The sequence below is a fragment of the Erithacus rubecula genome (assembly GCF_903797595.1).
Source record: "Erithacus rubecula genome assembly, chromosome: 3".
NCBI classification, from domain to species: Eukaryota; Metazoa; Chordata; class Aves; order Passeriformes; family Muscicapidae; genus Erithacus; species Erithacus rubecula.
In genome coordinates this window covers 146,844,251-146,871,915 of record NC_136689.1, presented here as the reverse complement: position 1 = coordinate 146,871,915, position 27,665 = coordinate 146,844,251, and the positions used below count along the sequence as shown (strand labels likewise).

Here is a 27,665-nt window from a genome sequence, read left to right as displayed (position 1 = left end):
TTAATAGTTCTGGTCAGGTCAAGCTCCTTCCCTAGGATGCACCACTCTGTGTCAGGGGAGAATGTTCAGAGAAGCCTCATGTGGCTGGACATGGTGTGAAATTACACAGAATCCACCGTTTTGGCTTCACAGGGTTGATATTTAGGTGTTCATTACATGGCTTTTTGGGGCAAAGCCAGCATAACAGGTTTATCTCTTCCCCCTGTGTGGTTTATTCAGGCCTTAGGGCTCCCTTCTGATCTTTATAAGATGTATCAGGTCCCTGGGTTTCAGAGGGTCAGAGGGTACTTTGAAGGGTGTGATCTCATCAGAGCCAGGTATTGAAAAGCTTCCCAGGATTTTGTCACCTTGCCCAGGTGTGTGCTGTGTCTGGAGTGCTGCTGGGCTGGCATTTGCCAGGATCACTGCTGCCCAGCTCAGTCCAGGCTCTGGCTTCCTTGGCACCATGTCATGTATCTTTATTTATTGTGGGGGAAAAAAATCTAGTATTTGTTAGATTTCCAGATCTAACATTTTCATGTTCATTTTTAATAGGTTGGTTGTTATATCCTTCTTGTTTTTTCCCCCTCCTCATTTTTCACTCCTAAACCTGAAACATTGTGGATTAGAGCTGCTGAATAAAAATTAGGAGTGAAAAATCAAGTATATTTATAAATTTTAATTTTACAGTTGAAAGGCATATCTCTGCTTCTTGGGTGAGTTGGTATGAAACACTTGCCCCATTCCAAGTTTCCTGTGCTCCCTGGTGGCATTGAGGTCCTCGTTTGCAGCACCCCATGGCAGAGATAAAAAGCTTTGGTGTGCATTCCCTTCGGGGCAATGTGGATTTCTCCTCAAAAACCTCAGTTCTGGCGACCGGTTTTCTAGATGCCTAAAAAATGAGGCTTGTACCTTATCTCTTGAGAGATCGTTGATGGATCCATTTCTCAGAAAGATATTTTATTCAGTCCTTTAATGCCACGCCACTCCCTTCATTCAAATGCCTGAAGTCTTTTATCACGTCTCCTCTTACTCATTGCTTAGCCAGGTTGGGCATATTTAGTTCTTTTAATCTTTCCTGCACCTCAGCTGTCTTTAATCATCCTTCTTGATGTCAGAACGTTTGATGCCCACTTCTGTGGAAAACAAGCCTAGGGTTTTGTTTTGTTTTTTTCTGTGCGTGTGAATTGCTTGGGAAATGTCTCCGGCCACCTGCCCAGGCTCATGTTTGGATTCCTCAAAAGCTCCCTCGAATGTCTCAGTGTGAATCCTGAGGAGAATTTCTGGCTCATCGTGTACACCACCAGATTTGGCACCTTCTGGTAAAATGTTTATTTGTTGAGTGTGGGCAGCAACACATTTGCCCCCCCAGCTGTTCCATGGGTTGTGTTTCCAGGGGCAGATTTCTCTGGGCACCTGCAGTTGCTGATGGTGTTTATGGAGAACAGGCCCAGAAAGGTTTCTGTGAACTGTGTTTCCTTCCTGTACCTGCCAGCAACAAGGAGAGAGAGGTTTAATTTGCTCTTATGACCTCAAAAGCAAAGCCTGGTGGTAGCTGTTTATAGGTGTCTGTGCTGCAGGTCAAAGTAGTGCTTCGATACGCTGGCTGGGATGGTGACCCCTTCCTGCTGCAGATGCTTTCCTGGATAGTTCATCTGTTTTGCACCCAAAAATAGACATTTTGCAGCTTCTTAAATCAGTTTGAAGGTGAGGATTGCTGCTAGCTGGTCCCAGGCTGGGTACTGCATCCCTTCAGTGCAGGGTCTTCAAACTCCTGTCTGAAGCTGATATGTGGAGGTGTCCAGAATTCCCTCCACATACCTCCTGGATACCTGCTATTCCAGTGGGAGCTGTTTCCTGAAGCCTGACTCAATCATTTTCTTGAAGCAGGCAAGCTCAGATGCTGGCAGGAAGGGGTTAAGGACTGATCTCCAGGTTTGCTGGGTCTAGGCCATTGGGCCAGGGGAGGCTTCCCTGGCATGGGCTCTGCATTACAGAGCACTTGGCAGGAGTTAAAGAAGGCCAGAAGCTGGCTTGTCCCTCCCCCACCTCCCTTACGAGGGAATGCTTCTCATACTCTCCCAAATTTAGCAGTGCAAATGTGGCTGGGTTTAAGTAGGCTGAGTGATGAAGAGATTTTGATGGTGATAAAGGCCCCCTTCTCTCCTCTGCCTCACACTCACACTGCCAGCAGTCTATGCAATAAAAAGCTGTTTGATATATAGTTGTGTGATTTATGGCTGTGCCAAGAGGGACTCTGTGACTTCTGAAGGAGAGGATGGGGACTGGAGGGTGGGAGAAAACAGTCTGTGAGGACCAGCACCCACAGATCACTGAGAATGTGAACAGCAGCCTGATGTCCCCCTGACTGTCCTGTGTGACCCTTGGGCTGTCATGACAGGGGTCAGCAATGTCTGGAGGCCACCACGAGGAAAAGCCCACGTCCTCTCCATGATGGCACTGGGATGCTCTGGGTCATGGAGCAGGAATCTGCTGCCTCCATTCCTTTTCCTCACAGCCCTGGGCCACCCAGACCCCCTGGGACCCCTGTCTGTATTTCCTCCCATTACTCCTTAGGAGTGTTTGAGGGATTGCTCTAGAGCTGTCAGTGAACATCTCAGGAGGACCTTGACATGCTTTTTTATGTCACATTGCAGAATAATTGTGGGAGTCCGGCATGGGACAGCCTGTAGGGCTTCATCATTGATGCCTGAACTTTGGTGGCTGCAGATGAATGAATGTGCTGCTGCTTCAGCCACTTGCATGGGGCCTTGTTCCTTTACCAATTTGTATATTTTATACATATGTATCTATATATTTAAACAGATAATATGTATAAAATAGATACATAAATATTTAAATGTATACATAAGCTGTAATTTATATTTAACTGGTTTCTATTGCATCCTTATGTTGAAAAATTAAGGTAATGGAAGGTTTTTGGTTGGAGGGAGGGGACGAGATTGAGTTTGCTCACATGTCTTTTGTTGTAATGTCATATAGGTCTCGGTTGACTGCAGAAAGGAGGAGGGAGGAGCATGTCAAAGGGAGGTCAGATCCTGCCAGGGTTTCCTGGGAAATGAGGTGAGTGGTGATGTCTTTCAGTGCTCATAAGCCTGGAGATAGAAACCCTCCCAGTCTTCCCCGCACCCTTTGTGTGAGACTTCTGTTGATCCTCCAGATTTCCTTTTTGTACAGGTTTCACTGTATTTTGCCTCTTCAGGGCTGATGGGGAGACTGTAGACTTCTGTTGTGCTTGGGAGTCTCAGAAGGGCTGGAGACTGTCTGGAATATGTTGAGGTTTGTGCATCACACAGGTCTTGTTTCTGGCTGTATTTAGGCTTCACAACAGGGGACTTTACTCCTCTCTGTTTAGAGAACTCTGCTGCAATTACCTGCTACTGATCCAGCTACTAGCCCCCCTCAGCCTCCTTTTACAGTTGCTGAAGGGAAATGGATATTTTTAGGAAGTGCTTAACCCTGACCTGCCCTAGGCATATGAATGGATTGAATCATTCCCTACAATACCTGTTTCTCTGCACTGTCAGCACAGCTGGGGCAGCTTGTTTGGTTGTAGGGTCTGCAAGGCATGTGCAATGTCTGTACCCTGTGTAGGAGGACTCGAGTTCAGGGAGCTTGCTTGTGGCTTCAGGTGTCCAAAGCATGAAAGCTTGGCCTCTCCTAAGCTGCCGTTAAATTTTCTTCACGGTTTGGACACAGCTTAAATCTGTGAGCCACTTGTCTGAGCCTGCTCTCAGCAGTTATACACCCTGACTGGCAGCATATGTGCATTCCTGAAGGATAGGGTATGATTGCTGAGGAGGTTTCAGTCCAACTGGGTCATCTCACACTGACTGTTGCAGCCCCAGTGAGAATCAGCAGGATGATTCCAGCCTCAGGAGTTTATTCCAGCCCTGGGAGCTGCTGCACTAAGACCCAGTGAGGCTGCTTGGGCTGCACTGTAACCTTCTGGGAACCAGCCCTGAAGCTGCTCTGCTCTTTGGCTGTTTGAGTGATGTGGCTTGTGGCTTTTCAGCCACAGGAAGGTTTGGAACAATGCTTGCCATCTCCCCATGGGAACCTGACACCTGTAGAGGGAGCATCCACATCCTGATACCTTGGCTAAGGTGCAGAATTCTCCAGGTGTGGTTCTGTGAAGAACTGCGGGCTGCATGTCAGCTCTCTGTTGATTGAATCTCCATCCAGAGCTTTTGTGTGCGTCACTGCATCTCTCAGCCAGGAGAAGTCCCACTTCAGACACCTGCCTGACTTTGCAAGGCCATTTCCTCTGATTCCCCTCCTAGTTCCTTGAGAGATGGAAATGTTTTCTGCTTGTGTTTGCAGAGTTCTCAGCCTGTGCTGGCTCATCCCTGTTACAGTGAGGATAAATACTGACACCAGTTGAAATTTAGATGTATAAGGTGTTGTACCTAAGCAGAGGTAACTCTGGAAGATTTTTGGTATGCTTATGCCTCTGCCAGTGCCCTCAATATGTTTGTTCCCTGAGGGCAATCTGTGCAGAGATAGGGATTAATGATGATGGTGCATCATCAACATTGTCACCTTCAAGAACAAATAAAATTTGCTGTAGTACATCACTCTTGTTTAGTTGTAAGTGGGCAAAGAAAGTGTGTGTGTGTTGTCTGTGTGTGTTATTGTTCATTTATTTGATGTTTTCTCTGCAATTTACTGTTGGCTTTTCTGTATTGCTAATAATTTGAGTGTTTTCATTGCCACCCTGGAGACAGGAATCTCTCCTTTTTATAGCAAGGGAAGCTGTCCCAGTGAAATGATGTGGTCACTGCTCTTTGCCTGAGCCTGACACACACATCTCCTGCCTTCCGTGTCTGCTTTGGCGACCAGAAGATGCTGCAGGACTCATGGTGCCCTTGTATTTGATGTTTGCTTCTGCCCCTGGTCTCTTTGCTCTGAATCTGTGCTTTAATTCTCCATCTGGAGAGCAGGAATAAACTGATTCTTTGGAGTTGCCGTGAGAATTGACATTAAGGATGGGCAATTTAATGGAAGATATGAGGACTGTGTCTTAGAAGAGGGGATGCTTTTTGCAGTATCAGTGATTCCCAGGGAACAGCCTCATTTTTACTTGGCTGCTGGACGTCTCTCTGGATTTTTCACAATTAAGTCCACTCCATCTGGCTTTTTTCTCTATCACTCCGGTTTTTTGAAGCGTTTTTGTGCTGGGCTGACACCGTGGGTATCAGTGAGGATATCCGGGGCTCATGGATGCAAACCCACGAAGCTGGTGGCCTGGTGTGAGGCTTTCGCTTTCTTTGAGTTTGAGATTTCATTGAGCTGGATGCTTTGAGATTCTGGGATATGGTAAGCAGGAGAATGTTGTCATCTCCATCTTGACTGATATGAAATGAGCAGCCTGCCTTAAGCGAGGAGGGTTTTGCAAGCCTCAGTGACACCAGTTAAGTACTGGGAAGGGGTGTGAATTGGGGGTGGGTGGAGAAGGAGGTTTGCTGTGTGCTTCCCGGCAGCTAAAAGCAGGTGTTCAGTCAACTGAGAGTTGCCCTAAAGGCAGAGAATAAGGATGCAAATCATCTGTGAAACATAAAAGGAACCATCTGAATGCCCCTTTTCTTGGTTTACCTCCACCCTGGGTAATTTGCATGACACAAGTTGATCAACCCTGAGAAAAAGCAGTTCGATCCAAGAGGAGAAGATAACTTAGTCAAAGCGAAGGACCTTGCAAAGAGGCGAAGAAGAGCCAAGCCAGAGGCTGAGGGAGCAGGGTGGGCTGTGTGCTGTCCTGGTGGGACCCCCGGCTGGCACTGTGCGCTCCCTGCTCTCCGGGTTTCACAGTGGCCAGCCGAGTCAGTGCCGAGTCAGCTGCGGCTCAAGCCCTGCTTGGTGCAGGGGGTGAGGAGCGCCCCGAGCAGAGCCCCGGAGCTGCTGCCCATGGCACCGCTCGGATTAACCCGCCTGGAATGGCTCCTGGGCTGCGCTGTGTCTCGGGTTTGACGAGAGCAGGACCTGAACCCAGCCGGTTCCAGCTCCATTGTCCCGTGGGGACAATGCCTGGGCTCCAAGCTGTGGATTTGGGACCCTCCATGGGCAGCCTGGCGGTGCTGGGTGTGCGGTGGAGCAGCGCTGAGCTGCTGCTCTGCTCATCCTGCTTCAGTAGAGTTCTACACCCAGCCTGGATTTACACCCTAATAGAGTTTTTAACGAAGTTTAATTTTTACTGTGATTTGGACATCTGTCTTGGATGCTGTCAGCTCAGCCATAGATGGCTGGTCTCCCCTCACCTGTGCTCTCCTGCCCTGTAGGTGAACTGCTTCATTTCATTGACAGTGTCACTAATTTTCCCGGTGGGTGTTAATGAGTTTTCCCCAGCTGCCATTCCCCTTCCCTTCCCCAAAGCCAAGACGTTGACTCTTTCACTGTGAGGGTTAATTGCTTATTTATTTTGTGGACTGCACCTCCCTCTTTCTGATTTCACTTGATATGTGCAGGATGTGGTGATAAAAATCTGTTTGAGCTGTCTCCTGTTTCAGACATTTTAGCTTCTTTAAAGTAGTTTCATGGGACACTGAGTGTGTACAGGAGTGCTTGGATGGGAAGGTGGGGAGGGAGCAGCAGGCTGGGCAGCCCTGTGCTCCCTGCATGCTCCATCCCTGCACCCAGGCCTTTGAACAAAGCTTTTGAGCTCTTCTATCTTCGCAAATCTGGGGGGAAAAATTGTGACATTGTTCAGTCTGGTCTCCCCTCAGCTCCTTGCAGACTTCTCTTGAAGATCCAGCTGCTTTTCATCAGCAGCTCCCGTGGCTGTCTGGGCCAGCCGGCAGCTTGCCACGGTTGGTGGTGCCATGTCTGTGTCTAGAGAGAGCACAATCACTATGGATTGTACAGTGTTCTTTGCAAACTCGTGGTGTGTATGGCCGTGTGTCCCTCCAGCCTCACCCACTCTGTCATTATGTGCTATCCTCTGTGTTCATGGAGGCCATCCAGTTGCAGACTGCATATATTTAGTTGAACCAGGTGTTTTCTGGTCTTTTTTTTAGGTTTTGCATCAATGGTTTGTTGGGTTCTGCTGTTCCCTCCTAAAGTTAACGGTGTCTATGGGTGGTTTACTCGCATGAAAAAGCTGCTCTCAGAGGTGGTTTATGTTGTCTGTATTTTTATCTTGAATGGCTGATCTGCAGCATGCCCTGCAGAGGTGGCTCCTTTGGGGAGGTGTCGTCCTTCTGTGGATGCTTTTCCTTAATAAACTTGACCACTTTGAAGAAAACTGTGTCCATTTTCTGAATTATGAAGTTGTGTATTGAAAACCACTATGGAGTAAAGGGGGCTGAGGTCAAGAAGGGTTAGTCTTGAAAATTTGGGTGTATTCTGCTAACATCTCAGTGCCCCAGGGTAATGCTTCTGTGCTGTAACCCTGAGTCATAACTGCCCAGCCCAGTGCAACTTCCAAACAGAGCAGGGTCAAGTCAGAGAAGCTGGCACGGAAACTGGAGCCTAGAGGGGTCCACATTGAGGGGGCTGCTGGGTACATGATGCCAATATACCCCTGTGGACAGGGGGATTAAAAACTGGGCAGGAAAACACAGGGTCCAAACTGCCAAATGGCTGCATGCATTTGGTTTACTTTTTTTCTCTTTCTCTTTTGTTTGGGTCTGTTTGCCTGAATTTGTCAACTGGATTCCTCAGAAGAAGAGTACCTGAGAGGTCTTTAACAGCAATAAAGGGAGCTCATCTGTGGAGGAAAGGGTTGTCCTTACTGCACCAAGCTGACAGACTGGGAGCTGCTGACTTGGGATGAGATGGGTGGTGGTTTTCCATCTTGTCTTTCCTTGTGGTCATGACAGGGAGAGCTGATGTTCGTTCTAATTGAGAATGTGTAGTGACATGCCAGGAATCCTTGCTGGATTGCATTCTTCTGTGGGAAGGCATCAGCTGTACATTGTGATGGGGATTAACAGACCTTACTGTATAGATAGTGCTTTACAAATGATCTTTTCCTGGGAATATTTCCTAACTGGGCACAGTCGCAAAGAGCATGAATTGGGTGGTTCTGACTCTTTTATGTTATTCCCAATGCCTTGGTGTTTTGGATGAACATCTGAGCTGCAGCCCTTTCCATGTGCTGTGCTGTGATGGTGCCACTAGTGTGGGCAGGGCTGCTGGGCAGGTTTGCAGAAACAGGTGGGAAGTGGCAGAAAGTCATTCCTTGTTTTTGACTGCTGACAAATCTACCATGTAGGTTATCCATGAAGAGATGTCTCAATGATGGAGGAAAATTGATTGTCTTGTTGAATTGAATTTTCATATTTCTATAACAGTTGTGCTAGAAAAAAAAAAAAAAAAAAAGAAAACCTCCAAAAAGCTTGATGCTTCTTGGGATTAATTTTTGTGTGTTTTCTGAGAGCACAAATAAAGGCTATGAAAGCAGTTTCATTTTCCACAATGAAACAGAACTCAAGCCTGAGTGTGGGATACCCTGGTGTTGCAGCATACTTCCCAAGTGACCTTGAGCAGGTCAGAGAGTTGGACCAGAAATGTCCAAAAGTGCAACTAGGCATCCAAAATGCTGACCCACTTGGACTTGTACCAGCATTACTGTGCCAGTCTGAGCTGCTGTTTGGTGGACTTCATGGCTCCTGAATGGCTGTGGTTTGGAGTCAGGTGAGGTTGGGTGTGAAACTAAAAAAAAAAAAGGTTTCCCAGTGTAAACACCACTTACATTCTGTGGGAAGAGTGGGAACAAATAATGCTTTGGACCAGGATCCTCTGTGGATCATGGAAATTTTCTGAACATTTGGCTTATGTTAGATGCCCAATTTCTAGACAGCTAAAATTAGGGAGAGAGCAGTCCCACCTTGTAGTTTCTTGATGTGTCTGCTGCTTGTGTGTAAAATAAGTTTAGTATTAAATCCTTGTTTCCATGAAACAGAGAATAAATATAAACTTGGAGCTGTTTCCTGGCTACAGCAGCCAATGAATTCTTGTGTTTGGGATAACAGGCTGATCTTGGCCATGGGTAGCATCTTTGAAACTGCCAGCATGCTGGGAGTTAATGAATGTGCTTGTATTTCTCTTGATTAGCTGGCGTGTTAAGACTTTAAAATCAATTTTACTGCTGTACACCACCACAGACCTTTTTATTTAAGATGTTCATTTCAAGAAGTTCAAATAGCACCCATATTGGATTGAATTCCAAATCTCCAGGAGAGTTTAGGACAATTTTGTTTGAGGTTTCTGTTGTGGTTGCTTGCAGGAGAAAAAAAAACAGGGTAAAGTAACCAAGGTCAGCACCTCACTTCAAGCTGCCAGTAGAACTCCTCCAGGGAGAGAGGGATTGAGTTACCCTCTGCCTGCAATTCATCCCTCATGCCTGTAACCATGTAATCCAGTAACACGGCGTCAGAAAGGATGGGAAAGTTAGGAAAACTTTCTGCTGTAAGTTGAGCTGGACAAATGGTGCTCAGAGCTGTGTTGGTGTCTCAGGCACAGATTTCTCCTCAGAAAGTGCTGGGGGGTTTTTTACCCAAGGTATTGCATTGAAGTTCTGGTGTCCATAAAGTGTGGAGTGGAATGGATGAGTCTTCAAATGCACCATCTCGGTAGTAGGTCTTAATTTTTGATTCTGATTATATTTTGCACTTACTATTGATCAACATATGTAGTACCTTCATTTGAATTTAATTACCTCTTGTTTAATATTATAGTAGGCTTTATTACAGATTAGTACTACCTTGCATTTACTAGTTTTTCCATTCTGGAGGATCTGTTAAGTCTTCCCAGTGTTGATTCCTAACCTTAGGATGCTCGTCTGCCCCCTTCAATGCCCTTGGATACATTATCCAATTGTGGTAAAAACTGTCTGGCCCATTTTCATTTATTTTCCATCTCCTTTTTTCTCCTTAACTTGATTGTTATGAAGTCATTGAGCTAACAACAGTATTATTTGGTTCCAGTTTACATTATTGACATTTCAGCTTTCTCTGGGTTAAGTCTCCAAGGATGGCACCCTGGTATTCCCTGCCAACATTACTTTTTGTCTCTTAAATGTTGGACTAACCTTCAAGGAATAGATTTGGAGAAATTATTTCTGAGCTTATGCTGCTTTTTGCCATGTAAAGGCTGTGTGACTTTCAGAAAGTTGCATTTCAGCAGCAGGCTGGACTAGACAGAACACTGGTGCATTCTGTGATGCCAAGGAAATAATTTGCTGCAGCTCCCTACTACATGCAATCATTGTTTTTCTTGGGATATCTCCTGTGGACCTTCTGGCTGATTTTTCTCATTCTTCAATCTGATGTGATTGTCATATGTTGTGGTATGTAAGGCTCCAAGCCGGGAATATCCAGTATTTTTCTTTTTTTCCATTCTCTTATAAGATTTTGCCACTTCTCTAATATGCTAATTTTACCCCTTCTTTGACATTCATACTCTTTGGTGTTATTTTGGTGTGTACTTTGTATATATCTTACATATGGCTTTGTGTGAGTATGCATTACTGTATGTGATTTATATAAAACTTGTCTGTGCTGTCACAAGGCAATAACTCACTTTTGTGGTGGGATCATGGCTTGGACATATTGTGTCCAAACAGACCATCACCAGGTCTCTGCCTTTCTTCTCTTCTTCCCCAAAAAAGTCCATTGCTCCACCCAGGCAAGGGAAGACACACTATTGAGCACCATTTCAGGTGACTGCAGGTGAGGAGTGTGGTGGCTTTGGAGCTGCTGGTGGAAGTCTGCAGATCCCCGAGTTACAGACACTCATGAGCGGCGTGTGTGCAAATGGGCATGGGTCTGCAAATGTGGTCAAAGTGTATATGGAGAAAATGGCTTTAAAAATGGGGATAAGACTGCCCTGAAATAGAGGAGGAGACATGTTGGTCCATAACTGAAGTGTCACAGGCATGGGTGAAGGCTGGAGACAGCAGCCAGGGCAGAGGTGGAGTGTGTGTGTGTGTGTGTGTGTGTGGAGAAGATCAGTGTGAGAAGCTGCAGTGGATGGCAAAGCTGAAAGGAAAATTCTGTTTCAGATATGAAGATCATTAATTAGGCAAATTGATTCCCCTGTACTTTGTTGAACACCCACGTTACTTTTCTATTTTGTCTTCCTAGTATGCCTGTTTGGGTGACATGCATGGACCCAAAAACTGGGTAGAAGTGCCAGTGTGTTTGGGGACAGGAAAGGAGCCAGAGTTAACTGTGGGATCCAGTCATGGAGGAAGAGTGAAACTTTGTAGTCAACTCTGACTTGAGGGAACCAGTGGAACGAAATGACCACTTAATGTTCCTGTCATTTGGTCCTGCTTTGAAGAGGGTGATCTCTGCTTGGGCAGTCATGGTCTTTGTTGTATGATGGCATCTCTTTAAAGCCTCCAGGTTTTTGTGATGGTATCTACCAAGGGGATGGAGACCTGGCTCATTGTGGCTTTGTCAGTTTTACATATTTGCCCAGCTGAATTGTGATGGGCTTTGTTGTAGGCAAGTAAAGGTTTCCAGGAAGCTCTGGAGTTCCTGGACTGATGACCTGAAAACAGAGGCTTAAAATATGTGAGGTGAAAAGTGGGGAGGATTCCTTGTTCATTTGAGATGGTTTGGTGTTTATTAGGAAGAGGATGTGAGGCTGAAATTACTGCAGGTAAGTGCACTGTGTACCTTGGCTGCCAGTGTCAATATTGTCAGCTGAGGCAGGTGTTATGCCAGAGCAGGATATTGTCACCTTGATGGGTCTGGCCTGACAGGGAATGCTGTAAACTGGACTTTTACTCAGTATCACAATGGGTTTCTGGGCTGAAGAGGCAGCTTTTGGTCTGAGGAGCACTGTGGCTTGTCACCAAGAGGGCTGTGCCTGATCAGTGCTGGTGGGGTTGCTACTGGTGGTGGGATCAGAAATACTGATCCTTTCCTGCAAAGGAGGGCATCTTACAGTGTGATGGAGGCCACAGAGGTGTTAAACTGTTGAGCCTGTTTTGTCACTAAATGTCACCATCAGTCAGCAAGAGCTCTGAAGATGGAAAACTTTCATGGCGTGAAGTTGCTGAAGGAGGGGAGACACTCAACACGATTAATGTCATTCACTTGAGCCATAGGAAGGTGAGGATGGGTTGGTGAGTGTGTGGTCATCATGAGCAAGCCTCCAAAATCGGTTTTGTTTATGTCAGCCAAAGGGGGATTTTCCAAGATTGGTCCTTATGTTCTCCAAATGAAGCAGGCTGAATGTTGTATCTGACTCTGCAGGAAAGCTGACACGGTGGCAGTAGCACTCAGAGTTGTGTATTATTCCCTTCACAGCCAAAACTAGAACAAGAAAAATATCTTGTGTCAACCTGGCCTTTGAAATACAAATGAGTGAGCTCAAGCTCACTTGTAAATGTCACGGTGTGCTTTGTGCTCTCACTCCCTGATGTGGTTGCTTTGCTTTCCCAGGTAACACATTTTCAGGCTTTTGCTTCAAGTGATGCTTTGACAACAGGGAGAGGAGAAGAGAGTCACTTGTGCTTTATGTTGAGTCCTTCAGGGCTGTTTTTCTGCTGAGAAGCTGTGCTGACCCTGAGCCAGGTTGAAGCCATCAGCACAGGCACTGTGTTCCCATGAAAGCTGCAGCCTCGTGTTCCTCTGTTGGGGAATGGTGTACGAAAGGGCTCTCTGCAGCTCTTGGCCTTGACAGCCTTGGCTTTTTTAATGTGCTGTAAGTCTTTCTTAGGGGGTTTTTGTGTCCCTCTGTCAGGGAGTCTGTGCTTACTTGCTGAAACTCATTCATCTTGTTTTAAGGGATGAGTTGTCCTGTGCTGGACCACCAGCACACAGCTGTGCCTGGCCAGCTGGCCAAGCCTGCTCAAGTCTGAGGAGGCAGAGGGGCAGCACTGATCTCTGCTCTCTGGTGAGCACTGGTAGGACTTGAGAGAATGGTGTGAAGCTGAGTCTGGGCAGTAGGGGAAGGGGGATAGGTTGTTTATTAGGAAAAAGTTCTTCACCCAGAGGGTGGTTGGGCACTGGAATAGGCTCCCCTGAGATGTGGTCATGGCACCAAGCCTACCAGAGTTCAGGAAGTGTTGGGACAGTGCTCCCAGGCACATGCTGGGGCTCCTGGAGCTGGCCTGTGCAGGGTCAGGAGTTGGGTTTGATGATCCCTGTGGGTCCCCTGGAGCTCAGCACGGTTCATGATTCTGTATTTCTGTGGCAAAGCCTTGATTTGTGCCATCACCTTTAGGGTCACCTCTGCTGCCTTTTGCAGGATGCTCTTCTGGGGTTTGCACTAACTCGTGCAGCTTCTTTGTGGACTTCTTCCTGTCAGAATTGAATCACAAGGCATGTAGAGAGCCAAGACTGCAAGAGGATATGTTGTTTCTGTAGAGGAGCCCGTTTGGAAGCTAACTGTGCTATTTTGGGTTATACCACGATGGGCTGGCTGGGTTTGATGATGTTTCTGTCCTGTCTGGGATTAACCTGATAGGAACCGTAAGATAAAAAATAACATTAGGAGCAAATAAATCCCTTAGAATTGCATTTTGGATGCCAGAGGATGCTCATCCTCAAAACCTAATTGTTTTAAACCATTTTGCCGATTAGTTCAAGCCAACTTTTAGACTCCTGTCTGAGTAATAGGCATTTCTGTGGAGTTAATCAGAAAGAAGTGCAGTTTCTTTTACCATGAACAAAAATAAATGTCAGACTGAGGACAATGTGTAACAGCAATGACTGGATTTGTTGACTTAACCAGAAATACGCAGCCAGTAAAAAATAAAATCATGTGGAAATACCTCACAGGCCTCTGAATCAGTGCTGACAATCCCTCTGGAGCTTTACTTGCAGTTAGTGGATAAAGTTGTTGAGAGTAGCAGGAGTGTAGCAGTGCAGGAGATTCTCTGTGGTTCAGGTGGATCAGGGAAATGCTTCTCATCCTTCACTCTGCCCATCTGCAGGGGCTCAGCATCCCAGGCTGGACTTAACCCCTGCCTTTGTGCTTCTGTTTTGGGAGAGAAAGAAAGAAGCCTGTGGTAAAAATAGAGTCCTAGGACTAACTTTTGGCTGCTAGGTTTTGCTAGATCAGAGCTGTTTTTCGAGCATGACAGGGCTAAGGGAGGGCTCATCCATCCCATCCTGCTTGGTGCAGTTGCATTTCAGATGCCCAAAGCCCGTGCTGCATGGTGGGTAAATGAAGTTTTCACAGTTGTCACAGAGGTACTTGGGTGCCTTGTGAAGAGCATCTCAGGATCTGCCATCCAGCCTTCTTTATTGTGGAGAGTTGATGCTGGCTGGATGCCAAAAGCCACTCTGTCACTCTCCTCTGCAGTGGGAGAGGGGAGGGAAAATAGTAAGCAAAGGCTAATGATTTGAGATAAAGGCAGTGAGAGGAGAGATCATCACCTGGTAACTGTCACAGGCCAAACAGACCCGACTTGGAGAAATTAATTGAATTTATTACCAATCAAAGTCAGAGCAGGATAATGAGAAGTAAAATGAATCTTACAAAGACCTTCCACCCACCCATTCCTCCTTCCCAGGCTCTGCCTCCTTCCCCTTGGGCAGCACGGGGAATTTACAGTCAGTTCATCACAGGCTGTGTGTCTGCTGCTGCTCAGGGAGAGGAGTCATTCCCCTGCTCCAGCATGGGGTCCTCCTACAGGAATCAGTTCTGGAACTTTTCCAGTGTTTCCTTCCCATGGGCTGCAGCTCTTCACAAACTGCTCCAACATGGGTCACACATCCCAGGGGTGCAGTCCTTAGGGACAGGCTCCAGTGTGGGTCACACATCCCAGGGGTGCAGTCCATAGGGACAGGCTGCTCAGTGTGGGTCACACATCCCAGGGGTGCAGTCCATAGGGACAGGCTCCAGTGTGGGTCACACATCCCAGGGGTGCAGTCCTTAGGGACAGGCTGCTCAGTGTGGGTCACACATCCCAGGGGTGCAGTCCTTAGGGACAGGCTCCAGTGTGGGTCACACATCCCAGGGGTGCAGTCCATAGGGACAGGCTCCAGTGTGGGTCACACATCCCAGGGGTGCAGTCCATAGGGACAGGCTCCAGTGTGGGTCACACATCCCAGGGGTGCAGTCCATAGGGACAGGCTCCAGTGTGGGTCACACATCCCAGGGGTGCAGTCCTTAGGGACAGGCTCCAGTGTGGGTCACACATCCCAGGGGTGCAGTCCTTAGGGACAGGCTGCTCAGTGTGGGTCACACATCCCAGGGGTGCAGTCCTTAGGGACAGGCTCCAGTGTGGGTCACACATCCCAGGGGTGCAGTCCTTAGGGACAGGCTCCAGTGTGGGTCACACATCCCAGGGGTGCAGTCCTTAGGGACAGGCTGCTCAGTGTGGGTCACACATCCCAGGGGTGCAGTCCTTAGGGACAGGCTCCAGTGTGGGTCACACATCCCAGGGGTGCAGTCCATAGGGACAGGCTGCTCAGTGTGGGTCACACATCCCAGGGGTGCAGTCCATAGGGACAGGCTGCTCAGTGTGGGTCACACATCCCAGGGGTGCAGTCCTTAGGGACAGGCTCCAGTGTGGGTCACACATCCCAGGGGTGCAGTCCCTGGGGACAGGCTCCAGTGTGGGTCACACATCCCAGGGGTGCAGTCCCTGGGGACAGGCTCCAGTGTGGGTCACACATCCCAAGGGTGCAGTCCCTGGGGACAGGCTCCAGTGTGGGTCACACATCCCAGGGGTGCAGTCCATAGGGACAGGCTGCTCAGTGTGGGTCACACATCCCAGGGGTGCAGTCCTTAGGGACAGGCTCCAGTGTGGGTCACACATCCCAGGGGTGCAGTCCATAGGGACAGGCTGCTCAGTGTGGGTCACACATCCCAGGGGTGCAGTCCTTAGGGACAGGCTCCAGTGTGGGTCACACATCCCAGGGGTGCAGTCCTTAGGGACAGGCTCCAGTGTGGGTCACACATCCCAGGGGTGCAGTCCTTAGGGACAGGCTGCTCAGTGTGGGTCACACATCCCAGGGGTGCAGTCCATAGGGACAGGCTGCTCAGTGTGGGTCACACATCCCAGGGGTGCAGTCCATAGGGACAGGCTCCAGTGTGGGTCACACATCCCAGGGGTGCAGTCCTTAGGGACAGGCTGCTCAGTGTGGGTCCCCCAGAGGGTCACAAATCCAAGCAAATTGCTTTAGGTGTGGACTCCTCTCCATGAGTCCTCAGGTCCCTGTCAGGAGCCAGCTCCAGCACAGGTTATCTGCCCTGTTTCAGCCATGCACCAGCACTGGTGTGGGTTTCTCCATGGGCTGCAGGTGGATCTCTGCATCCCTGTGCTCCTCCACAGGCTGGGGGGCACAGCTGCCTCACCATGGGCTGCACCAGGGGCTGCAGGTGCCTGGAGCATCTCCTGCTCCTTCACTGACCTCCACAGAGAGTTCATCACTAATCCAGCTATGTGAGTTTGGCATGATGTGTGCTGTGGAGGAGGCAGCTGCAGTGTACCTTCTTTCTGGCTGGTTATACCCTTGTTTACAGTGAATCCACCCTCGCCCCCACCTCTGTTTTTACCATTTTAGTTAAGAACATAAACAACCTGGTGTTGTGTAACAGGCTGATGAGGCTGTTGCTCTTTCTCTACAATGCTCAGCCATGGAGCACAGACACAGGAGCTGGTGCTCCAGCCCTCTGCCTGGGTTTCTCCCCATGTATGACTGTGATTTAAAAATATCTAGTGGGAGACTTCCCAGACTGGAAAGGGCTTCATCTTCCCTGGATGAGCTCAGCTTTTTTTCAACACTCCACTTAAAACAGTTAATGTCTTTCCAAGAGTCTGAAGTCAGGATAGTGACCCACAGCTGGAGCATCTGCCAGAGCTTCCTGGACAAAGTGCTGAGTCTGCTGCTCTCTGGGCAGGAGCCTGCCAGGAGGTTTGCCCATGAACTTATGGTATTCAGTGTGGTAAAACAGGGGTTTATAAAAAGTTTTATTGGTAGCAGGGCTGTGCCAGTGTGCTTGGATGTATTCATGAAATAGGGCTGTTTGAAGGAAGTTACTGAAATGGTACCCATGGCTCTATACAAAAAGCTGGTATGATCAGGGAAGATTTACCTTCTCTCCATTTCTCCTTCTGTTTCCTGCCCATCTCTTTTGATAATTTTCAATCTTTCTTCTTTGTACTTCTTTAACTTTTTATTTGTTTACAAACCTCCAAGTTGTGCTGTTTAACTTCACTGGGTTTCAGTGCCTTTGCTGTATTGAGCAATGCATGCTGGTTAGTCACTGCTGTTATTTTGGGTTTTCCCAAGTCTTCCCACAGGCTGCTAATGATTTCAAAGATACTTGTTGAAAAAAGGGAAGATTTCCACCAAAAAAACCTGTGACACCTCTGATGCCTTCAAGCACAACTCCTGTTGAGCATCTGTGCTGTCTTACCTTGGCAGTTCAAAGCTGATTGAAGGGGTAGGAATAAGGATTTCAGCTGTTTTTATAGCACATATGTCACTTTGTTACTTTTGCAGTGGGATGTCCAGCAGACTACCTTGGTGATGGGTGCAGGGACTTTGGGGCATGCACATGAGCCCCAAAGTGCTGCTGCCTGTCAGGGCACTGCAGTGCTGAGCATCCAAGTGGCAGCCCTTGGGGTGATCAGCAGCAGAGGCTGGGAGCTTGGTGAAGCTCTGCAGGGGAAACGTCCTCCATGTGGCTGAACCCTCTCCTTTGGAAACTGGGAATAGGTCCAAATTTCCCACATGGTGTACCTTTCCTTTGTGCAAGCTCTCCTCTTTCCTCCTACATTGCTTTCCATTTCCCAGTGCTGCAGCTGACACATCTGGGAGTGTCATGGGCTTCTGTGCAGCACATCAGCCTTGTGCTACCATGCTGACTTCCCTCAGTGATATCCTAAGGGATAGGGATAGCAGTGCTGACAGATACCCACTCTCACCCTGCAGTACCCCTCTCAGTGCAATCCTCCTCTGTGGAGTGTGTTTCCCACCCTGCATGGAGACAGCCAGAAGAGTCCTCTGAAACCTAAGCATCACCTTTTACAGGTGGAACCTCTTTTGGATATGAATCAGGAGGCAGCATCCCTAATTTGGATTGACAGAGCAGTGTTGGAGCCACAGCTCAAATCTGTCAGAGCCTTTTCTGGCAAACCACTTCAGAAAGTGTTTCAGTGCTGCTTAATGAAGAGAAGAGGAAACCCAGCATCGGGCACAGACAGGTTACAAGGCAGGAGTTACCAGCTGCAGGTACCTCCTGGAGCAATCAGAGCTTCATGGTACCTTTTCTTTCCCACCTGAATGCTTTTTTGCAATTTTCAAAGCATTGTGTGCATAATCTGATTCTCTTCTCCTGGACTAAGCAGATGTCCTCCTTTCCCTTAGTTGGTTTCTTCACACTGAAGTAGGTAGTGGCAAAATATTCATTCAGAGTTAAAATAAACGTGTTTATCTGATCATGAAACCTGAGTATGGGCAATACCTGAGTAAAGATTTTGTTTGTTTGAAGCAGCTTGGAATTTTTAGGAAAATCAGACTAATTTCCTTTAGTATGAGCTACTTTAACAAGTGTCCTGCCAACTAAGCTGAGAAATCCTAAACATAACCCAACACTGTTCTCTCTCGCTGTCAAGTTTGTGTTTGCTTTGGGATTTTAATTATAGGCTGTTTCCCCAAAATTAGTGTTTTATTTGTTACCATCTTCCCTTCTTCCTCCTTGCCCACTTCTCCCTTGTGCTGCTGACTGCTGGCCGTGTGCTGGCCTTTGCTGGGCTGTCACCATTCCTGCCACCATGGGGGTGGCGTTGCTCTTTTCTCCAGCTCTCCTCCAGCACTGATGCACCCGCAGCTCACTGTGCTGATAGAAAGTCAGCATGTGTCAGTACTGGGTGAGTTTCCTGCTGGCCAGTGAACTGCATCAGCAGCTGGAGGGTTTGGTGAGCACCAGGGCCAGCAGTGGCTTTAGCAAGTGAGGAAAGGTTACTTGGTCATTTTCAGTGATGAGTGTTAGACTTGCACACACTGTGGAGGTTTCAGCCCAGTCCACCTCACCCATCAAGTCTGCATCCACATCACTCAGAGATGTAAAAGTTGTGTATTTTTTTCCTCTCTCCAGAAAGGTCAACTGCTTTGAGAATCCTGAAAGCGCCGAGGTACAGACAGATGGTCATTGATTTTTTCCTCTCCAAACTACCTTGCAAGTTATCTAAGTCCTCTGCAGATAATCATGGCACAGGGTAAAATGTTATTTCAAAAGAATGGAAGAGCCTGTTCACTGGTGCATTCAAGCTAAATGTGGTTGAGCCTGGTGGCTGCTTGGATGGGTTATGGGGCTCTTCCAGGCGCCCTTTGTACATGAGGACACTGGTGATGCAGAGAGTGATTGTTCTCCCACCTGTATAAGACACTTGTTACTGGAGGTGCCTTTTAATGATAATTCAGGATATTAAAACTTTTCTCTGTACATTCACATTATCTTTGTATTGGCTAAATTTCAATTCACTTTCTTGCTTCTGAACAGTTTCCTTTTTGTTGTATAACCTGTTCCTTACAAACCATACCAGTGAGGTCCCTGATGTTAAGAGAGGTTTAGATGATTGGGTTTTTAATAGCTCTTTCCACCCAAGCATGGATTTCCTTTCATTATGCACCCTCTAACTGGCTTTCCAAGCCTTTCTCACCTTAGGAGTTTCTAAATATGTTGTTGGTTTTTTTGTTCTTTATAAATGAAGATGTAGGATCCTTTCAAATAGAAGCCTCTGACAATAGAGTTGTATTTTTTGTATTATTTTCCACAGACTCATACAATATAGAACATTGTTCCCCAAGGACCAGATGGCTTGAAATCCATCATTCAACCAGGGTAGAGTAGCACACTTGTTCACTTAAATCTGTTCTTTCTAATAGTTACCAGTTATGGTTATTAGGAATTTTCTATGCTGTTGGTGATTTATAACTCTTCCATTCTCATATAACTGTTGTGGACAGCAAAATCAAAGGTCTTGTTGGTGTTTGCCCAGGGCACCACTTTGGTCATAAGAGCTTGGGCAGAGTGCTGTACTAATGTGCCTCTGTGGCTTTTGTCTTAAGCTGGATTGAGTCCCAGTCAGCTTTAGGCACAAGCAGAGCAAGCCCAGGTCTGTCTGCACATGTCTGGGTGGACACATCCCACTTGGGTCATGTGAAATCCCTACTCATCAGAGCCTTGGAGGGACCTTCTCGCCTTTGGCTGTGCCTGTGAACTCTGTAGCACTGGATACAAAATAATCACAGGGAGCCTGAAAATGCCTGTGATGTGAAATTGTAACATTAATAAAAACAAAAGAATTGTTTTGTGTTCAGCCAGGCAGAATCCTGCCTGTTTCTCAGAGAAGAGTGTTTTCAGCCTGTCAGTCCTTGGAGAAACCCAGATCAGAAGTGCTGTTGCTGACCTGCAGCACAGGTGATTGCAAGGTGGCAGGCACATAGAAGCTCTTGCCCAAGAAACTTTTTCATGTGCCCAAGTGCAGAATGTCTGATGAGAGCATGGGAAGTACTTCCCAGCAGGGAATTCCATACTGTGTTGTGCAGTGCTGTGGTGTCCCTCTGTATGGGATAAATCAATCCCAAATCTGCAGAGATGCAGCTCAGCCTCAGCAAGAAGCACTGAAGGAGGTAGGGGAGCTTTCCCTGCGTGTCTGAAGTCTGTAAGGTCTGTGCTTTACAGCTGGCTTGTGTCACTGCAGTGTTAGTTCATCTAATGGGTGAGTGTAAAGGGAGAGCAAAGCCATCCCTGCTGTGTGTGCATCTCTGTTCTGTGCTGCACAGCTCCCTTGTGGCTCCTGGATTCTCCTCAGTCTGTGGGTCCAGCTTGGGGCTGCTGGCTCTGGTGGCCAGGCAGGGCAGGCTCAGCCCTGCCCACAGCATGGCCAGCCCTGGAGCCTGGTGGAAGAACTTGCCTTGTAAGTCTCTCCTGGGCAGTGGAGGGAAAGTCACCTCCACTTGGGCTTGCCTTTTCCCCCCCATGTCTTTCAATTTGGAAGAAGCTCTGTGTCAGAGGTGTGAGATGTGATATTCACAGGTTGTCTTCCTGGGAAGTTGGGCATTTCCTTGACTGGATAGCAGAAATGCCAGTGCACGTGTGGAGGTTGGAGCTACTGCCAGAGTTTGAACCAGAACACTCCAAGGTCTTGCTCAAGGCTCCTCCTGCTCCTGGGGCCAAACAGTAGCAAAAGATGCTTGGTGTTGTTCATCTTTAGATGACAGAAGTGGAGGGATGGCAAAGATTCAGGGATCCAGACCAGCTCATCTGGTCTCACAGTGACCCTAACGAGGATAGGCTGAGAGAGCTGGGGGTGTTCAGCACAGAGAAAAGAAGGCTGCTGGGAGACCTTATTGTGACCTCTCAGTACTTAAAGGGGGCCTATGAGAAAGATGAGGACATACTTTTTAGCAGGGCCTGGAATGATAAAGGGTAATGGTATTCAACTAAAGGGGGTATATTCAGACTAAATAACAGAAAACGATTTTTTACAATGTGTGTGGTGAGATGGTGGAATGAGTTGTCCAGAGTAGGGTAGATGGAGTAGATACCCAGTCCCTGGAAACATTCAGGGTCAGGTTGGGTGGGGCTCTGAGCAACATGATTGGGTTGATGTCCCTGCTCTTTGCAGGGGGGTTGGACTGGGTGACCTTTAAAGATCCCTTCCAATCCAGCCTATTCCACAATTTCCAGTCTGGTTGAGAGACTGGTGGGTAGTAACTGGTGGGAGCACTTGGTGCTGTGATTTGTTTGGGAACAAATGGGATGTCGTTGTAAGAAGATGCAACAACAGGACACCTGGTGCACTGTGAAGTGCCCTCAGGTAACTTGTGCCTTCCTGCCATTATGCAAATGGACTTTGTGGCTCTGTTGTCTGCTGTAAGCCTGGGGATCATACCTAGTGCAAGCAGGTATCTCTTGACCTTGATGGGTGTTTAAAAGTGTTGTTTCCAGTGTGACAGTAGGAGCACTAACGGTGGCCCAGAGCCCATTGTCCTTTGTACAAATGTTGAATCAAAGGCTGTCCACCCCCCAGGGAGCTCATGGTCTGCATCAATGACAGGAGGCTGTGATTGGTCCATGCATATGGGAGAGTAAAATAAAAATGCCAGGACACTATTGATCATCTTGACAGACATGCCTCAGAACACCAGCAGCCTCACAGTTATTGAGTTTTCTTGTAAATGTCACGCAAAGCAGAGTTCTGATGAAGTCGCTGAGGTGGTTTGGCAGACGTTTGAGATGAATTTCTACCAGGCAAGGGGCAGGAAGGGAAAAAATGTCATTCAATATCAAATTTTGGAAATATCAATTTTCCATTGACTGGCCCAGGAGACCAAGTTCCTAAGTAACAGTCAACATTATAAGAGTCAGCAGTGATGTGGGCACTGTAGGGCATGGGGTAAGCACTGAGAGTTACTGAGCTCTTGTGTGATGAGACAGGGAAAGGGGCTATCCTTGAGAAAATGCAGTGGGATAGAAGCCATGGCCCATGTGGTAGTACTCTTGGTGGTCAGGAGAAGTTAGGTGTCTCAGGGAAGGGTGGATATTGGCTGTGATGTGGGAAAGCAAGAGCTTCAGTGACAATGGCAGATTTGGATGCTGGATGAACGAGCATTCAGAAGATGTCCTGAAACTTAATTTCAAACATAAGGAGACCAGTCTGGAGTAGAGAGTCTGCATGGAAGAGGGCACAGACCATCATAACAATACAAATTTCAGGTGGAGGTGCAGAAGTGGAGAAGGATGGGAGCATGGGTTGAACCACAGGGCCCGTGGGGAGGGAAATCCGAAGTTGAACTGGAGGATGATGAAGAGGCAGGAAGGGAGAGATGAGAGACTGTGCTGACAGAGGCAGGTTGGAGAAGCCAAGGCCATGCAGAGGGACATATGGATTTTGACCTTTGGCTAAGGAGCCACTACTTTTTTTCAATAAAATCATGAATACATAATATTATTGCTTCCAGACCCAGACAGGATCCTCTGCAGATAAACCAGTTCAGACAGGGAGAAACTTTGTGTGTAACACCATCCTGGGGTGCATCAAACACAGCAGAACCAGATGGGCAAAAGAGGAGATTATCCCACTCTGACTAGCATTGGTGTGGCCTCACCTGGAGCTCTGTGTGCAGTTCTAGGCCACACCAGTTTAAAAGGTTGTGAAGGTCCTTGAATGCATCCCAAGTAGGGCAGCAAAGTTGGTGTAATTGCTGAAAGTCATGTCCAGTGAGGAGCATCTGAGGCTCTGCACTTGTCTAGTTTGGAGAAGAGGAGGTTGAGGGGTGACTTCATTGCTCTCTAACAGCTTCCTGAGGAGGGCAAGGGGAGAGGGCAGTGCTGAGCTCCTCTCTCTGGGATCCAGTAGCAGGATGTGTAAGTAAAAGGTAATTAAGGAAGGCTCAGACTGAACACTATGGATCATTTTTTTTGCCAGCAGGGTGGTAAAACACTGGAACAGCCTTTCTGAAGAGCTGTCAATGCTCCAAGCCTGCCAGTGTTTAAGAGGCATTTGGACAGTGCCTTTGATTATATTTTTTAACTGTTGATCACTCCTGAAGCACTCAGACATTTGTACTACCTCATTGTTGCAGGTCCCTTCCAACTGAAATGGTCTATTCTATTTTATTCTATTCTGTTCAATTCCATTCTAATCCTATCCTGTCCAGTGTTATGCTGTCATATCCTGTTCTGTCATCACAAGTGTCTGTGTGTCTGTGTGTGTGTATGTGCCTGCTGCACTCTGCCTGGGAAGGGATCTGCCTGGCTCCAGCTCTTTCTATCCCATCTCCCCACTTGTGCTGGGGATGCTGTTCCCATAAAACAGGCATGTGCTGATGGCTCTGCCTGGCTGCACAAGCCAGCTCTGGAAAACCTCAGCTCCTAGATTACCAGCATAGCAGGGCTCTCTGTCTGCAAAGGTGTAAGATTACAAAACACACACTCGAAAAGCTTAACCAAAACCACCTCATTTTTAGCAGTTTGTGAGGGTTTATTCATTACACTTCAGCAGAGGAATGCAGGAATGTGAGCAGCATTAAACCTATTCATTTGGCAGGGAGGCATCTCCTCTCCCCTGCTCCAGCCTGTTTGGCTTTAATGATAATTGCACCTCTTGAGCTGTTGAGTTGGCTCTGTGCCACACGGCCCTCCCCACACAGATGTGTGTGGCACAGTGCTGGGAAGGAAGGCTGGAGCCAGGAAAGCTTGGATTAATGCTTTGGAGCAGGGCTGTCCTTCCCACTGGGATGCGCTCCACCACTGCTTTGCATCCTGCCCTGCATCCATCCTGCATCCTTCCCTGCATCTATCCTGCATCCATCCTGCATCCTGCCCTGCATCCCATCCTGCATCCATCCTGCATCCCATCCTGCATCCCATCCTGCATCCATCCTGCATTCCATCCTGCATCCATCCTGCATCCCGCCCTGCATCCCATCCTGCATCCATCCTGCATCCCATCCTGCATCCATTCTGCATCCTGCCCTGCGTCCTGCCCTGCATCCCATCCTACATTCATCCTGCATCCCATCCTGCATCCTGCCCTGCATCCCATCCTGCATCCTGCCCTGCATCCATCCTGCATCCCACCCTGCATCCCATCCTGCACCCTATCCTGCATCCCATCCTGCATCCTGCCCTGCATCCATCCTGCATCCTGCCCTGCATCCATCCTGCATCCTGCCCTGCATCCATCCTGCATTCCATCCTGCATTCTGCCCTGCATCCATCCTGCATCCTGCCCTGCATCCATCCTGCATTCCATCCTGCATTCTGCCCTGCATCCATCCTGCATCCCATCCTGCATCCTGCCCTGCATCCATCCTGCATTCCATCCTGCATTCTGCCCTGCATCCATCCTGCATCCTGCCCTGCATCCATCCTGCATTCCATCCTGCATTCTGCTCTGCATCCTGCCCTGCATCCATCCTGCATCCTGCCCTGCATCCCATCCTGCATCCTGCCCTGCATCCCATCTTGCATTCTGTCCTACTCACACCTCTTCTCAGACTCCCGTGCTGTGGGCAGCTGACTGATTCAGGAAAAGGCTTTGCTTTCTCCCTGACAAGCCCTCAGCCCTGCAAATGACCCTGCTGAGATTTGAATGGTTCCACCTTTCCAAAGAGGCTGTTCTGCATGTCCTGGGCCACCCTGCCTTAGTGGGACTGCCCCAGTGCCTGAATGGGCAGAGAGACTCATGGATCTTCTTTTGCTCTTGATTCTGGGCAGTGAAGAGGATGACAGTCACTCCCTCACTCTTACATATCCTGCTGGGGAATTCATGTTGTTGTTATGATGGTGATTATTATTTCATTAGTGCCTCTTCTTAATCACCCCCAAATGCATCTAACAGTATCCTAGCATCTAAAATTTAACTATTGATTTTAAAAGCCTTATAACTTTAAAAATGGAAAATAATAATACCAAAGGAAAAAAAAAAAAAAAAGCAGCAATAATTTTTGTTGGCTTGTTAAGAATTTGAAAGATGCAATAAAATTGGATTTTGGGTTTATTTGTGCTGCCCATTCCCAGAGGAGGAATGCAGTGCTCTGCATAACCAGGCTGCTTGCAGCAGCTGCTGCTGGCTCTGCTTTCGGCTCTGCTGCTGGAGTTTCAGGGTCTGGGAAGCTGAGGGAACTGGAAGTGCTGGATCCCTAATGAGAAGACAAGCACTGTGTGTGAGCAGTGGATGCACAGGCTGGGCAGCTGGATAATTTCTCAGCAGAAGTGAGCACCATGGATGCAATAGCACTGCCGACCTAATAGAAGGTGGTACAGTTGAATTTGAGGCACAGAGACATGGAGGAGGTTTTATTGAAGGTAAAGAGACCTCTGAGGTCTCTGTTTAAAGGACACTGTTTTGAAGGGTCTGTAATGAGAATGGAAACAGCCTAATTCAGTTCATTAGCTGGGGCCCAGCCATCAGCTGGGCACCCCAAGGTTTCACCTATTGCACAGTGCCAAAAAGGAGACAGCCTGTTCCTAGAAGCTGAGATGAAACTAATTGTGTTTCAGCAGCTGGGATGCATTTGGACAGAGTCTGTTAATTGCACTTGTACTTGAAACATTAATTAAACCCTCTCTCTTGGCAGGACTGGGTGATGGAAAGTCAAGTGGTAAAGAGATTTTCTTAGCTCCCCTGTTCCTGTGTTTGGGATGCTCAGGTGCAGTGCCTTGGTACCCAGCTGCTGGTTTTTTGTCAAGTCACTATACTGCTTCATGCCCATGGTCCACAGTTGTACAGCAAGAGCTAGGGCAGAGGTGGTCTTCCATGCTCTATTTTGAGACTCAGTTTTGGGTATCATCAGTAGATAGTTCCTGTCCAGTTTCCTCTTGGTTAAGTTGGACCTCTCTGAAAGTGTGACTTTTGGACACATTATCCTCAATTGCTATGATGATAATCCCTTAATTATTCTTTGTACAGTGATTTTAGAGTTTACAAGAAGGCCAAATGAATTAATGCTAGGAAGATGAGAGGATGGGATGGACAAGATGGGTCCAAGTGAAGGAATTAAAGAAGAGCAAATAAGTCTGTGGCAAGGTGAGAGACTTTTCTATCTGCTTTCTCCACCTAACACACTCAGTGCCCTGGGCTTGAGAAGAAGCAGCTGCTTGACAGCACACTGGGGAATATATATAGCAAATAGAAATACTTTGCATCATCTTCTGTCTTGGTGATCCTCCAGTCAGAGTGGACTTGCTGGCCATGATGTGTCCTCCATGGTCACCTGTACGTGTGATTTAAGAAGTCAAGCACCAGACCATAGCCTCTGGCTTTGTGTCTGCAACTCTAAGGTCTTGTTTGCTTTTATAGAGACTCTCGTTGGCAATGTCCACACACTGGTAGCTCCTGGCTCTTGGAAATGCCCTCTCCCAGTTTCCCTACACCTTAATGTGTAGTTTTATAACTCGGACCTTGGACACAGAGAGTTTGGGACAGTAAGAAGAGAAGTCCTTGGTGATTTTTTAATGTTCTTTTGCTTGTAAACACCTGCAGGAATCAATCTTATTTATTAATGGAGAAACTGAGCCGCATGTGCTACCTACCCTGACAGCCCTTGCTCTCTGCAGAAAGCCTGCACTCCTGAACTTTAAACTCTGAACATTTCCTAATGAGAAAAGCAACAAACAAACACGAAACAAAAGAAAAAAAAAAGCGATGTATTTCCACCTTCCCTCTTAGCAGGGAGAGTGCGCAGCGCTTTCCCGCAGCTGTGAAGGTGGGGCACACCTTCCCCTGGGAATGGCAGTGCCGTGCAGCTGCCCTGCCCTGCCCTGCCGGTAACTCATTCCCTGCAGCAAGACAGCGGCAGGGATGGACAGACTTGTGCTCAACCAGTCCTGCTTTCTCCTCGCCCAACGGGTTGTTGGGCAATTCGAGGATTGCTCAATCCGATGGAAGTTTCTCCATCGGGATGAGGGGTGCTAATAGCACTTAAGTAGTTGTTAAGTGCTTTTAGATCTGTGGTAGGGAATTTAAAGATAAGGCGAAGATGTGGGGGAAGGGATACAAGTGTCAGGAATTTAATTACGAAATTTTTCATTGTATCACCTTTGTCTTGCTTCTGATCCCGCTGCTACTGTTGGCTTTCTAGAGCTAGGTCAAGACCGTGGCGAATCCAAGACCCTGATCCTCGCTGTTGGCGCCGGGTCACGCTTGACACCGTAACTGCGGCAGCAAGGCTGATAAAGGTATTTGTGTCTCCTGAACATAACCTCTTTGGGATGAGAAGAGGTCCTGGCACTGCACTCTG

The 27,665-nt window shown here is 47.7% G+C and overlaps 1 long non-coding RNA gene across 1 annotated transcript in view; it reads left to right on the top strand.

Annotated features, from left to right (window-relative positions):
- The window catches only part of LOC306799429, a 95,007-nt gene that overhangs the window by 20,785 nt on the left and 46,557 nt on the right, over window positions 1-27,665 (top strand). The window contains exon 4 of the long non-coding RNA XR_013773597.1: window positions 2,983-3,063. This is a non-coding gene — a long non-coding RNA (uncharacterized lncRNA). The remainder of the gene's footprint in view (window positions 1-2,982; window positions 3,064-27,665) is intronic.